Raw genomic sequence first — 16,283 nt, forward strand, 5'->3', positions numbered from 1 at the left:
ATACAATTAGCTTGTTCTTAAAAACTTTAATATCCTAGCCTCAACACACCTATCTGTCCTTGGCTTGTAAACTGTTTCTCTAACTAATTGAAACCATAAAACATGTTTTTCTCGACCAGCGAAATTAATGAAAACAATGTCCGAAATTTTCTTAGAATTTCCAAGAGGCTTTCTTACTGCACTTTAACCTTATGTGTGAAAAGTTCCAGACATTATTCTCTAAAATCAATTTCGTTTTGGTCAGTTCTAGGCTTGTGATAAATTAGCTGTTAGGGTTTTAGTTTCAGAGCAAGATTTGCTGTCCATTTTGAATGACAATTTCATTACAACAAGATCCTACTTTAGCTTGAGGCCAAACTTTATTATTTGAAAAATAACACGGGGCCAGGAGCCTCTGGTTCACAGATTTAATCAGATTTTCATGAAAGTAGAAAGCTTCTGTGCAACTAAGTCTTTGACCTTTTTGACCGTCCATAGATTTGTTGAAATTGTAGAAATTGTGCTGACCATTAATAACTGTTTGTGAATCTGCATAGGTTCCAATGGTCTGTTTTAAAGCATGTAATAAAGTATACAGTTGTCCTCATATGGCCACTATACTGGTGATCCAGGAATAAATGAAAGATTCATCAACATAATAGAGCTAAAGGTCAGAACAATGAGCTTTAATTTAAACTGTATGAAAACTTAAATTGTTCTTGGATTCCTATCTGCTCCAGTGTAAGCTTTCTTAGAAGTTAAGTCTTCTGTCTTCGAAGATGCAGTTATTGGCGCCGCACTGAAGTGCGCGCCTGTTATGGAATGGGAATTTATTTTAGTTAGTGGTAGGAGCGGTTTTTAAGTTGATTGACAGTTGTAGACAGAATAGAGAAGGCAAGTCCAGAATCTAATAAAGAACTTTTCAGTTCCTGGGTGTGTGTGTGTGGGGGGGGGGGGGGGACCTACACCACCTCACAATCGCACACCAAGCTGTTGAGAAGACATTCACTTGATAGTTACCACTTAATTTCTTAATCGTCCCTGCAGCGAATGGTGCACCCAATGTCCCTGGATGAACAGCTTCCCCTGACAGGCAATGCAGCCGTGGACACCCTGAAAGAAACGATTATTTTAAAATTTGAAGAATATCTGCTTCATGTAAAGAAGATATGGAATGAACAAGCCCATTTTCTTGGCCGAAAAGAAAACATTATGACTAATTTCTTCACGTATTTTATGTCTTCAATGTAAAATAAATTAACATGTGAAAAATGGAGCATTTGTACAAGTGGTGAATAAGATAATGATCTTACTTCACACGTTAAAAAGAAATGTAAACTTGAAATTAAACTTAACCCTTATTCTTATCGGATCAAGATATTTTTCCAAGGCAAAATAAAAAAAAAAAAAGTAAAGGAGCAGGCAGATGAAGAGCTTGAAAATAAATAATACGGTAATAGTTTCATGTCACCTTTAAAAGTGCAATATTTAACTCTGTAACTGCATATCGGAATAGAAGCAAATATTAAATTATTGCATTTAAAGGTTACATAATTAGTTTAGTTGAAAGGTATTATCTAGTGAAGGGGGCAATGATAATGCTGCTGGTGTTGCTTTTTTTACTGCTGCTGCTGCTGCTTCTGTCGGTAAAAAGCTATACATAGACTATGTTTATATGTTATATGCAGATATCCGACAATAAACAAATATTGACTTGACTTGATGATGATGTTGATGAGGACAACAATGAAGGAATGGGAAAAAGCGAAGATTAAGGATGTTGGTTCAGATGGTGGTGGTGTTGATTTACATCCTGTTGCAGCTGCTATAATAATAATTATCAAATGAAAAAAACAGAAACGAAAGATTACAAAGTAAAATACCAATAAAAATGTTTAATACGACAATTAAAATCTTAACAAACCTCAAGGCACTTTCATTTTTATCAAACATACCTATCATACAATCATTTAACAAACCATCCTTAATCAGATAGTCTAATACTAAACACTTGAAGGTCAGACCCCAAACAGTGCACCCTACTGTAACAGAACACATCAGAATCAAGTAATTAATCAGCTACCAAATGTTTGAATACACCCAGTTCTTGGTTGAGTTTCTTTTTTCTTCTTTTTTTATTATTTTCCACACGTTTAATCATAATTTAATAATAGAATATAATAAATTCAAGTGAAAGCAATAATTTTATCACTAGGCAATTGTACAAAATGTAAGACAGAGCAAAACAGTCCCTAGACAGAAATTTTGCAATTAGATAATTAAAATTTTGCACAGGTCCCGAATGCCAGGGCTGGCTCAGCAGTCAATTATTCTGCTATTTCTGATAAAATTTAAGACCATGGCACTCTTGACATTTCAAATATATTCAAATATCATTGATAACTGGATAGGTTGGCATATAAATCGTCCTGGTTATCTTGTAAATGAAGCCATTTTTGTTTCAATTTCAATATGGCCATTAAAATGACAGGCGAGTTTTATCTGGGCAGACATTTTCTGGACAGTGTTGAATATAGAGAGCTTGGCAGGAAACTAATTAATTGAAGTACACCAAAAATGTGCACTTTAGATAGGAACCACATTTTGAAAATAATGCAAATGGAACATTGATGATAATGCCACCAATTTTTATGGTATCAGCTTTTCATACATTATCTAGCTGGCTGGAGAAAGTTTGTAGCTAAAAGTGCAGGAACAAGATTTTGCAGCTGTGCATTTCAAATTCACTTTCAAAATGGTTCAAGTCTGTACAACTTTAATATGGTATATTGTATAGTGATTTATAAATAATGATATTTATTTGTGTAAAATGTAATACTATATTAATGCTATATATAGCTGTACATTATTCGTAAACCCTGCAGAAAAAAAAGCAGGTTCCGACATTACAAAAATCAGTGGCAGTATATATTTTGTAGCTTCCGATTTCCTGGAATAAATAGGCAAAAAGCGTAAAGATTTAAACAGGATTTACCAGCAAACTAAAGTACAAGTGTAAAATAGGGATAACAAGACTTACAAGTATGTTTCCCCCCAAATGGAGAACAACACAGGGGGACAATAAAATCTTGTCTTCTTCAAAATTTGGATGTCACTCAGAGGGGCTTATCTTTGACCATTATACTTAAATCCTGCTTTAATGGACAATTTGACTGCTGGATTACCAAGAAGATGAGGCATAAATATGTCTCCTGATTTGACCAGGATCTCACCTTAACTATAAAAGCATTGAAAGGACTTTGAAAAAAAAATGTCTCGACTTCTGTTGATCATCTTCTGAATGAAGGACAGATTTAATCAAAGTCAAAATGTTCACTAGACAACCTGACAAGATAATGGAGACAACTATATGAATTTTGAAACCAAATAAGTCCAACTGTTCAAGAAAATTACACTTTAATGATAAAATCTGTGCCAATGCAAAATATTTGTCCAGACACACAGGATCTTCACCAAGAGACAGATATTTAAAACAGGGTAATTCCATCTCGATTTGATATATCAAAACTTTATTTTATATTCTTCCATCAAAACTTAAAAGAATCTTTATGCATACAAGACAAGTGCTAAGCAATGTAATTTGCATGATTTGAGAGCGGAATCCATCCACAAATGCACTCTCGCCCCAGACAGGCACTATTACAAGACTTACAAAATAAATACCACTATCAGACAAAAAACGATAGCAAAATTTCATATTCCAAAAACTTTCTGGTCGCCAAAGCCTTATGATTTGCATTCATTATAAACTGCCGATAGGCTGATGATCGATCATATTCAATTAGGGGAAGAATGGTTTCAAAATTGCAAGCTTGTTGAATTTTTATGTATTAAATTAGGCAGTATCTAATGCAGTAAGCTTTGGAGAAAATGCCATATAGTTTTCAACAAAATCCCTTTTTTGCCTGTTGTTCGGACAAGATCCACTGATTACATAATATTACTCAATTTCTGTTACACATTGACAGATGGACCAGAACAGAAAGGACAAGTGCATTTCATTGGCATGAAATCCAACAGTAAACACAGTAATATATGAATATCATATTGCCCAACTATAGAAGGAAATTCAGTATTCAACAAGCCAATTAAAGCAACACCATCTTATGATGCATAAATGGTGCATATGTTTCCCTTAACATTTTTACAGTCCAACACCATCCATGATGCATAAACTTCCTGCACTGAACATTCTAACAGTCCAAAACCATCTTATGATGCATAAATGGTGCATAAACTTCCTGCCCTTAACATTTTAACAGTCCAACACCATCCGTAATGATGCATAAACTTCCCGCCCCAAACATGCTAACAGTCCAACACCATCCGTAATGATGCATAAACTTCCCGCCCTAAACATGCTTACAGTCCAACACCATCCTTTAAGATGCATAAACTTCCCGCCCTAAACATGCTAACAGTCCAACACCATCCGTTATGATGCATAAACTTCCCGCCCTAAACATGCTAACAGTCAAACACCACATTATGATGCATAAGCTACCCGCCCTGCTCATTGTAACAGTCCATCACTATCTTATGATGTACAAACTTGCCCTGAACACTGTAACATTCTGACGCCATCTTATGATGCCCTGAGCACTGTAACAGTCCAACGCCATCTCATGATGCCCTGAGCACTGTAACAGTCTGACGCCATTTCTTGATGCCCTGAGCACTGTAACATTCCGACCCCATCTTATGCTGCCCTGAGCACTGTAACAGTCCAACGCCATCTCATGAGTCCCTGAGCACGGTAACAGTCTGACGCCATTTCTTGATGCCCTGAGCACTGTAACAGTCTGACGCAATTTCTTGATGCCCTGAACACTGTAACAGTCTGAAGCCATCTCATGATGCCCTCAGCACTGTAACAGTCTGACGCTATCTCGTGATGCCATGAACACTGTAACAGTCTGACGCCATCTCATGATGCCCTGAACAGTGTAACAGTCCCAAGCCACCTCACGATGCCCTGAACAGTGAAACAGTTAGACGCCATCTCACGATACCCTGAATACTGTAACAGTCCAACGCCATTTCGTGATGCCCTGAACTTGTAACATTCCAATGCCATCTCACGATGCCCTGAACACTGTAACATTCCAACGCCATCTCACGCTGCCCTGAACACTGTAACAGTCCAACACCATCTCACAATGCCCTGAATACTGTAACAGTCTGACGTCATCTCACGATGCCCTAAATACTGTAACAGACTGAAGCCATCACACTATGCCCTGAACAATGCAACAGTCCAATGCCATCTCACGATGCTATGAACGCAGTAACAGTCCGACAGCATGTCAGGACGCCCTGAACACTGAAACAGTTCGACGCCATCTCATGATGCTCTGAACACTGAAACAGTCCAAAGCCATCTCCTGATGCCCTGAACACTGTAACAGTCCGATGCCATCTCGTGATGCCCTGAACACTGTAACAGCCCGACGCCATCTCATCATTCCTTGAACACTGTAACAGTCCAACACCATCACTTGATGCCCTGAGCACTGTAACAGCCCAACGCCATGTCATAATGCCCTGAGCACTGTAACAGCCCAACGCCATGTCATAATGCCCTGAGCACTGTAACAGTCCGACACCATCTCATGATGCCCTGAACACTGTAACAGTCCGAAACCATCTCCTGACGCCCTGAGCACTGTAACAGTCCAACGCCATCTCATGATGCCCTGAACTCTGTAACAGTCCAACGCCATCTCATGATGCCCTGAACTCTGTAACAGTCCAACGCCATCTCATGATGCCCTGAACTCTGTAACAGTCCAACGCCATCTCATGATGCCCTGAACACTGTAAGAGTGATGCCATCTCATGCTGCCCTGAACATTGTAACATTCCAACGCCATCTTATGATGCCTAAAAGTCTGGGGCCAAACATTTCAAAAGTCCAACCCAATTGTTTCTCATTGAGAAGGTTAAAAAATATCACAAAAAAATTGTTAGTTAAAGCCAGAAAGAAACATAACCTATTATATTTTGAAGTTGCTAGGTACCTTCTGGCATTAAAGCCTTGAAATGATGCCTGTGTCAGAAATCAAGCAGCAATTGCCCATATTATATGCTCGTTTTATTCATGTATCAATGTTTAAAATCAATGTTGAGGCTGCACGAGGTTGTCAATGAGCAATGACTTTGTTAGTAAGGTGATTTGTAATCCATAAGTGTTACCATTGTGAGCATGTCTGCAAAGTTCCACATGGATATCTAGAGAAAAGTCACATGGATATCTAGAGAAAAGTCACATAGAAAAGTCACATGGAAATCTAGAGAAAAGTTTCTAAGTTTAAGCCCTCTTACAAGTTTTCACAATTTAATCAGAGGTATTGATATCAAGAAGGCTCTATGGAGCATCAAGGCTATCAACTCATGTTCTTGGAAAATCAGACAAGCCAAAAAAAGCAAAACATACTAAGTTCAGAAGGCTGCTGTGACCTTGACCTTGAAGGTAGGGACAAGAGTATCGTGGACGACGCATCCTCATGCTATGGTCAGGTCACTCCTGCCAATTTTTTTAAAAATATTACCATGTATGAGAAAGATATGGAAGGACAAATAAAAATGTGGATTATGGAAGTTTTAAAAAATCTTAAGCATCACTGTTTGAAATAATATGTTCAACCATCCACCCTCTATTACTTATTTACTTTCAACTCTGAAAGATGAAACTGCTGTTCATACAAAAACTACCCATTGGTCTGTGAATGACCTTGACCTCAATATCTTCTGTTTGTAAACCTAATGGAACCTGCAGTCCTACCAAGAAATCTATAAATCATCATTTCTTATAAAAACATCTCAACTTTGACAAATATTTGGACAATCAAAATGCAGACAAGCTTGCATAACATTAAGTCTAGCCGACTTCCAAATCAGGGCAGAGAAAACATGTAGAAATTTATTGCATTTTTGCTATATATCTATCATCATTAAATACTGGAATAAATATTTACATTCAGTCTGCTAGCCATGCCATAAATCAAACTTATTTCTTCAATATTTCCATAAAATGTAAACAAAGTCTTAGAAAAATGTTCTAGTCATTCGTGAGACAGCCCATGTATCATATAACCAACACGGCACATTTTTCTCTCTCGTCCTAACACTCTTGTCAACCAAGTAGGTCTAAATGAGACTAAATTGAAAAGAAAATATACAATTTTTCATAATTTTATTAAAAGCTTAATTATTATAGAGCGCATGATTGCTGGTGACTGAAAGAAGCTATTATTCTTGTCTAGAGGGGCAGCATTCCCAAAATTTAAGTATCCCAAATATACGTGTAATTTTGCTATTTAATATCATAAGTGATCACTTAGTCTCACAAGCAATGGTAACATGGAAATCAACTGTAAATACAGAACCTGGAAGCCATGGGGACCGACTGAGAGAAGACGCTAAATGATTCTTACATGGGGAGACAAGAATGACTCTTTTGCTAGTAATTAAATGTAGTTACCTCATCTTATAGTTTAATATTTGCTTAATGGTAGGAAGAGTAACCTATCTGTATTCCCTTGGCTTGGGGACTTGCAATCTCTTGATTCTCAAGCCAAGCCAATATGATACCAAGTTACCATGGATTTAATGCCCAGGCCCGTCAATGCATTTGACACACAAAAAACTTGCACTTTTAATTGGAGATACATAAAGTAAAAAAAAATGTTCTGTAATTTCTGTGATTTTTTCCCAGACTTCTTCGTCCCTGTACACAGATTTCCTGTCCTGTCCACTGCCGGGCTACATCCTAACCAGATTTCACAACATAAAATTGGCTAGTTATTGATTCCACCTAAAGTTAAGACTCGTGGTCAGCGCAGCGGAATATTAATTCTAAAATGTATTATCATTTTGGAGGTTCTTTATCAATAATTCAAGCAGTTTCCAACTCGGTATAATGTAATAAATGTTGTTCTGCTATTAAAGGCTAAGGGTGGCCATTTGTTGATTAAATATACATAAAATATGGAAATTTTCGTCTATGAAAATATAGACATACATCAAAGACCACTTGAATCAATACATATATTTCTTCAAACCAAACAGGGTATATTGGAAATCTAGTGATGCCACCATGTCGGGATTAATAAACACCAGAGACTTTGACATTTACGTAATTACAGTCTTCAAACAAATGAATAGTACAAATATATTACAAGTGAATATTCTGTCATTTTGATAAAGCTGACTAAACTGTGGTGGGATCATCTTCATTTATTAAACGTAGTACAGTTCTGGCACCAAATCATGTTGGGGGAATTATCCATTATATAATGTTCCATGCAAAAAATGCTTTGTCATCAGGCATCATCCCAATTTGATAAAGTGTAAAACCCTGAGCGTTTGAAGAAGATGCTGTAAATCGGCCAGCGTTAACTGAAATAGTTCTTGGATCCTAGGAATATAATATTTTATGCTCAGAAGGAAAAGTTTAATCAGTATGTATAATATATCAAATTATTATGGGAAACAAAGTTAGAAGTCAAAACAAATAACTAACCAAAAAGAGTTTCATATAATATCCAACATTTATTAACAATTTAAATAAAACCTAACATATTGACCAATTTCAATATGTTATTAAATATTATTTTTTACGACCAAAATTTTGGCCTCTCAGCCTCTAGTGTGTACAACAACGTACAGGAGCTTATACCGGCCTGCTTTTAATGTTTACAACAACGTACAGGAGCTTATACCGGCCTGCTTTTAATGTTTACAACAACGTACAGGAGCTTATACCGGCCTGCTTTTAATGTTTACAACAACGTACAGGAGCTTATACCGGCCTGCTTTTAATGTTTACAACTTATACCAAACCTAACACTTACTTATAAGACATCCACCAAAAAAAAAAAAAATATGTAAAAAAAGTTGGGGTTTTATGTAAGAGCAATATAGTAAACGGACGGATATGTAGGTGATCAGTAGGTCAATTGCATGTATATAGTGTATATAACGATTTACATTAACACTTTTAAAATTGTTAATTGGGAAAATGCTGAGTTAAAACATTTTCTTCTTTGTGTATTTTTATATATGACTGGTAACATTGTGCCTTATCCTGTTTAACTTGAATTTCATTTGTCAGCCATAAAATACCTCAAACAAGAGCACCACAAGAGGAAACAATGGTCTGTTGCGCAAGGGCCATAACTCAACTATTTGTACAGGCAGAGTGATGGATCTGTTACCAATGTGCAAGTTCAAAATTACTGATTAAATATAATTGTGTACATTATTTCTTGTGAAAACATTTTACCAGTTCCGGCCATGTTTAAAATATCTGCATGACAACACTAATGTCATGACAACAACAACAATGATGCCAATACTTTCACAAAAGCTTGACATATTTTCTTCCAAATTATGAGCCAGCGGAAAATGACCTTTTTCACTGAAGTTTAGCACATATTAGGTAACAGTGATCAGAATACTAAATATTTCCAATGCATCACAACAATGTAACAGACAGCTATGGCTAATACACAAGTGACCACCAGAATTGTTATAGCCCGATTTAAAGCATTGGTCCTGATGGGAATATCTTACTACAGTATCTCATTTTAATGGCCTTTCAAGTACATTTCATCCAAGTTGGCAGGTCAAATTTGAGACATACACTTTGGAATGGAAGTTATTCTCTACTGAAGACCAGGCCTGAATTTCTGATGACTTTTATGTCATACAATGTCAAGAAGACTTAACATTTCACACAAAACTCACAAAATTCAATTTATTTAATGGTCGAGACAAAAGAATACAAATTTTATTGCTATAACTGAAGACAAAACACGGGTAATGTTGCTCAATTTTTTGACGTAAGCAATAGATTTGGAAATTCTAGGGACTTAAAATTCCAATAAAATGCCAGACATAATTTTAAAAACAGACAATCATGTAAGTCAATATAACCAGTTTTGTGAAGAGATCAAATGGCTAAGTTTACCACTCAAACAGCTATTTTGACAGTTAAACTTAAAATAACAACAATTTATCTAATTCTCTGGTGTCCTTTTCGCTTCATATGCAATTCTATAATAATGAGAAATTTGACAAAACATTTATCCTACCAAAATAGGCATTCATTTTCAGGACAATAACATCTTGCACTACAGAGTTGTTAATTTTCTGACCATTTTCAGGCCAAAATTTGGCCCAAATCCCAATGCTAAAATCTATACTTTTTTCCCAAATGTGAAAATATTTTTTTTTAAAAGAAACTGGACTCCCATCTGTTTTGGTATGGAAAAGATGATGTTTTCTTAGACATTTTTTTCTCTTTTCAGTCTATAATTTAAAGCATTCTTGTTCATTTCTAGGCCAAATCAGAATTCCCAATATACATAAAAAAGATTCATTCCTCCAAATCAAAAAGGCCCCCATCCCATTCCAAAAAGTAAGAAATAAAAACGTGCAGAATAAATTTAATATTTAACTAAGAAATGCATTTAATTGTTCACTATTTGTTCACTATGTTTTCGATTTTCAATAAATATATCTACATTTTTTCAACCTTGCTGACGCCTCGATGAAACAAGCCTTCAAAAAATTTCTCAAGTCCACTGACCTTCAATAAGCTTCATCTGTAAAACAAACATCTTTTTTTGATCAATTTATACGAAACAATCTTCTCAAGAATTTTTTAATGCCAATATAAATATTTTTGATTGTACATGAAATAAATCTCGGACAAATGTTAATGTAATCGCCAGCTGGGTCTGACTCTTGTGAAAAAGCCATTAAATACCTTTAATATTTAATAAGCCTCAACTTGAAAAAGTCTTGGAACTATCTGCATGAAAATCTTACCAATAATTACATGAAACTCATAATAACAAAGATTTCAAAGGAATATTCTGAAGTGTAACAGAGGTCATTTCACAGTTTGACCAAAATCTTGGCAATTTTGCAATGAACTCATGATGATGAAAAACATGTTCAAACATTCAATATTGAAATGCAACCAGTTGATCAGCCAATAATATGATGAACCTTTATATCTGGCCACGCACACAAAAGCTGGAATGTTAATACATCGTCTTGACTTCAAATAAGGAGCAGGGCAGGGCCTGTACTCACCTAAGTCTGGGTTTGAGACCCAGAAAAACGCATTTTAAAATGTTCCAAATATCTAACATACAATCATTCTTAAATAAAAGAAGTGTAAATTACTGTAAAGTGTTGTTTTTTTGTGTTTTTCAAATATGCATATGTTATTGCTATTTAAATGGCAACTTACAATGAAAATCAGATTTTAAGTCTTGAGCCTTACACTCAGGCTAAAGAAGTTGGTGAATATGAACCCAGCAGGGTCTGGGTACCTTTCGTCCAGAGACACAAAGACAGGGCCTTAAAAGATCCCTCACCCTAAGGTACCACTTTGGAAGACTATGTCACACAAATATAGGACACTAGAAGATACCTCACCCTGAGGTACCATTTTGGGAGATTATGTCACACAAAGATAGGACACTAGAAGATCCCTCACCATGAGGTACCACTTTGGGAGACTATGTCACATAAAGAAAGGACACGAGAAGATCCCTCACCCTGAGGTACCACTTTGGGAGACTATGTCACACAAAGATAGGACACTAGAAGATCCCTCACCCTTAGTCACCACTTTGGAAGACTATGTCACACAAAGATAGGACACTAGAAGATCCCTCACCCTAAGTCACAGCTTTGGAAGACTATGTCACACAAAGATAGGACACTAGAAGATCCCTCACCCTAAGTCACCACTTTGGAAGACTATGTCACACAAAGATAGGACACTAGAAGATCCCTCACCCTAAGTCACCACTTTGGAAGACTATGTCACATAAAGATAGGACACTAGAAGATCCCTCACCATGAGGTACCACTTTGGAAGACTATGTCACATAAAGATAGGACACTAGAAGATCCCTCACCATGAGGTACCACTTTGGAAGACTATGTCACATAAAGATAGGACACTAGAAGATCCCTCACCATGAGGTACCACTTTGGGAGACTATGTCACATAAAGATAGGACACTAGAAGATCCCTCACCCTGAGGTACCACTTTGGGAGACTATGTCACACAAAGATAGGACACTAGAAGATCCCTCACCCTTAGTCACCACTTTGGAAGACTATGTCACACAAAGATAGGACACTAGAAGATCCCTCACCCTAAGTCACAGCTTTGGAAGACTATGTCACACAAAGATAGGACACTAGAAGATCCCTCACCCTAAGTCACCACTTTGGAAGACTATGTCACACAAAGATAGGACACTAGAAGATCCCTCACCCTAAGTCACCACTTTGGAAGACTATGTCACATAAAGATAGGACACTAGAAGATCCCTCACCATGAGGTACCACTTTGGAAGACTATGTCACATAAAGATAGGACACTAGAAGATCCCTCACCATGAGGTACCACTTTGGGAGACTATGTCACATAAAGATAGGACACTAGAAGATCCCTCACCATGAGGTACCACTTTGGGAGACTATGTCACACAAAGATAAGACACTAGAAGATCCCTCACCCTAAGGTACCACTTTGGAAGTCTATGTCACACAAAGATAGGACACTAGAAGATCCCCTCACATTGTGGTACCACTTTGGGAGACTATGCCACACAAAGATAGGACACTAGAAGATCCCTCACCATGAGGTACCACTTTGGGAGACTATGTCACACAAAGATAGGACACTAGAAGATCCCTCACCATGAGGTACCACTTTGGGAGACTATGTCACATAAAGAAAGGACACGAGAAGATCCCTCACCCTGAGGTACCACTTTGGGAGACTATGTCACACAAAGATAGGACACTAGAAGATCCCTCACCCTAAGTCACCACTTTGGAAGACTATGTCACACAAAGATAGGACACTAGAAGATCCCTCACCCTAAGTCACAGCTTTGGAAGACTATGTCACACAAAGATAGGACACTAGAAGATCCCTCACCCTAAGTCACCACTTTGGAAGACTATGTCACACAAAGATAGGACACTAGAAGATCCCTCACCCTAAGTCACCACTTTGGAAGACTATGTCACATAAAGATAGGACACTAGAAGATCCCTCACCATGAGGTACCACTTTGGAAGACTATGTCACATAAAGATAGGACACTAGAAGATCCCTCACCATGAGGTACCACTTTGGGAGACTATGTCACATAAAGATAGGACACTAGAAGATCCCTCACCATGAGGTACCACTTTGGGAGACTATGTCACACAAAGATAAGACACTAGAAGATCCCTCACCCTAAGGTACCACTTTGGAAGTCTATGTCACACAAAGATAGGACACTAGAAGATCCCCTCACATTGTGGTACCACTTTGGGAGACTATGCCACACAAAGATAGGACACTAGAAGATCCCTCACCATGAGGTACCACTTTGGGAGACTATGTCACACAAAGATAGGACACTAGAAGATCCCTCACCATGAGGTACCACTTTGGGAGACTATGTCACACAAAGATAGGACACTAGAAGATCCCCTCACATTGTGGTACCACTTTGGGAGTCTATGCCACACAAAGATAGGACACTAGAAGATCCCTCACCATGAGGTACCACTTTGGGAGACTATGTCACACAAAGATAGGACACTAGAAGATCCCTCACCATGGGGTACCACTTTGGGAGACTATGTCACACAAAGATAAGACACTAGAAGATCCCTCACCCTAAGGTACCACTTTGGAAGTCTATGTCACACAAAGATAGAACACTAAGAAGATCCCTCACCATAAGGTTCCACTTTGGGAGACTATGTCACACAACACACAAAGATAGGACACTAGAAGATACCTCACCCTGAGGTGCCACTTTGGGAGACTATGTCACACAAAGATAAGACACTAGAAGATCCCTCACCCTGATGTACCACTTTGGGAGACTATGTCACACAAAGATAGGACACTAGAAGATCCCTCACCCTGAGGTACCATTTTGGGAGATTATGTCACACAAAGATAAGACACTAGAAGATCCCTCACCATGAGGTACCACTTTGGAAGACTATGTCACGCAAAGATAGAACACTAAGAAGATCCCTCACCATAAGGTTCCACTTTGGGAGACTATGTCACACAAAGATAGAACACTAAGAAGATCCCTCACCATAAGGTTCCACTTTGGGAGACTATGTCACACAACACACAAAGATAGGACACTAGAAGAAACCTCACCCTGAGGTGCCACTTTGGGAGACTATGTCACACAAAGATAAGACACTAGAAGATCCCTCACCCTAAGGTACCACTTTGGGAGACTATGTCACACAAAGACAGGGCACTAGAAGATCCCTCACTAATTTATTAAATTGTACAACAAGACACTGATAACATGATGCAGTGGTTCTGTATGCCAAATGTTTCTAAACCAAGAGGCTAATGTGCATCTATACGATGACAGTCTGTTATTCCGTAGCAACATTATAAGACCCCAAGCCAGCACTTTAAGCTTCACTGTTCAAAGACTTGAACACAGTAAATTACATATTTTTGACAATTTGCATAAGATTTCTTCACTAAATACACTTTTATATTAATTTGAAGGGCGTTCATTATTTACAAATGAAATATGTCTCTTTTAATCTCATCTAGATGGAGAATTTCTTGAAAATCTGTGTACCCTGCTGAACTTAACAAGATCCCCCTGCTGATTTCTCGCATTCAAAATAAATAGACAATTCCTTTTCTTCAGAAAATCTCTCCAAAACTCACATGTTAAAGACTTTTCAGCTTACAATATGCACCTGTGGGTTTGAACAGGAATTAAATTGGTGTTATATTTTGAAACTTTAAGCTTAATGATTTATCCATACACATGGCTTGGAATATTGAAGACAACCGATGCACTTGAAGGAAGGGGGAGATGGGTTTAAATGGATTTAGCAGAAAGTGTTGAAATGAAACATATTGAAAACAACCCTCCTGTATTTCAAGATTAACAGTTTTTACCTCACTGAACTGACCAATTAGCAGAAGAAGTGATGCTGTTTTACCTGTTGAAGAAAACATAACAGCTTTTAGTAAACAAAATATTGCTCAATATGCAAACTAAAATTGACCATCCTCATGACAGTTCTAACAAGAAGAGACAGGTCGCCACATTTCAGAACAAGACCAGTGCTCCAGCCAGGATTTGAAAAGGGCAGGGTGCTTGGTCCAAAAAGGCACTTTTAATGAGCCTAAATGGGGCACTTGCAAAGTTCAACATTTTGATATTTTGGTACTAGAGCTCTACTTTCAATACTAATTGTTATGATATCCAAAGATGTTGTTATTGAGTCATACTTCTGTATATTAATTATTTTCAAACTAATTTCTGAAACATTACCTGACTATATGTGCAGTAATATCAAAATTGGTAACAAACTGTGATTTAAATAGAAGTAACAAATCATGCTTTATTCGTAGTTTAATCTCTGGCATATCAATGCGCAACTCTTTCAACAACAGTGTTATGAATGATTATAAAAATATATACATAAACAAACGGTAATCTAAATATAAGGTGAAAACTCGATTCTACATACAATCATGTACACAGGTCAATCAATCTTTATACACAAATTTAACCCAACCACTAGGTCTACACTAGCACACACAAGTCACACATCACAAGCTTGTTTTTTATTGTTTTTCAGGGCTCTCACTCAGCTGAAAATTTTGGGAGAAGTGACTTCTCCCTTCAGTCAATTTAGGGAGAAGTGGGGAGACTTTAGGGAAAAGTGATACTTTTGTAACACCTGATACAAAAACTATGCCATACCACACACCTCAGTTTATGTAGTTTATATTCACATTCAAATTGATTGCTATAACTATATAAAATGTTCATAAAATAATGTATCATTTATGGCTCAGCAAAAGTGTATTTGTCAATGTCACACAGTTTATCTCCAAATAGCATCTAAAATGAAACAAAAACCGAGACAGCTAAGGATTTGAAACAATCAAAATGACTAATAAATTAACTGTCCATATAGTAGGGGGACGAATCTTATTTTGGTACGTTCGGGATAGGGTACGAATGTCACATTCAGCTATGCTGTTATTTACATGTCTTAGGCTAAATAATTTTAAATATGCTGACATTTAAGAACCAAATGACATTTAAATCACTGTCCTTGATGAAAACTTTACCAATACATAATGGGATGTTGAGAAATTAACTCGGAAAATTGTTCTGACAAAATGGCGATCTCGCCGATTTTTTTGACATCATAAACAGGAGAAAAATACTGT

General features: G+C 37.2%; 1 protein-coding gene across 2 annotated transcripts in view; it reads right to left on the reverse strand.

Annotated features, from left to right (window-relative positions):
• The window catches only part of LOC128214573 (probable serine/threonine-protein kinase kinX), a 129,586-nt gene that overhangs the window by 92,526 nt on the left and 20,777 nt on the right, over window positions 1-16,283 (reverse strand). For both annotated transcript variants that reach the window (XM_052921125.1, XM_052921124.1), the window contains one exon: window positions 1,000-1,092. The gene's annotated coding sequence lies outside the window, so the exon portion shown is untranslated. The remainder of the gene's footprint in view (window positions 1-999; window positions 1,093-16,283) is intronic.

Source organism: Mya arenaria, chromosome 13 (genome assembly GCF_026914265.1).
Source record: "Mya arenaria isolate MELC-2E11 chromosome 13, ASM2691426v1".
NCBI classification, from domain to species: domain Eukaryota; kingdom Metazoa; phylum Mollusca; class Bivalvia; order Myida; family Myidae; genus Mya; species Mya arenaria.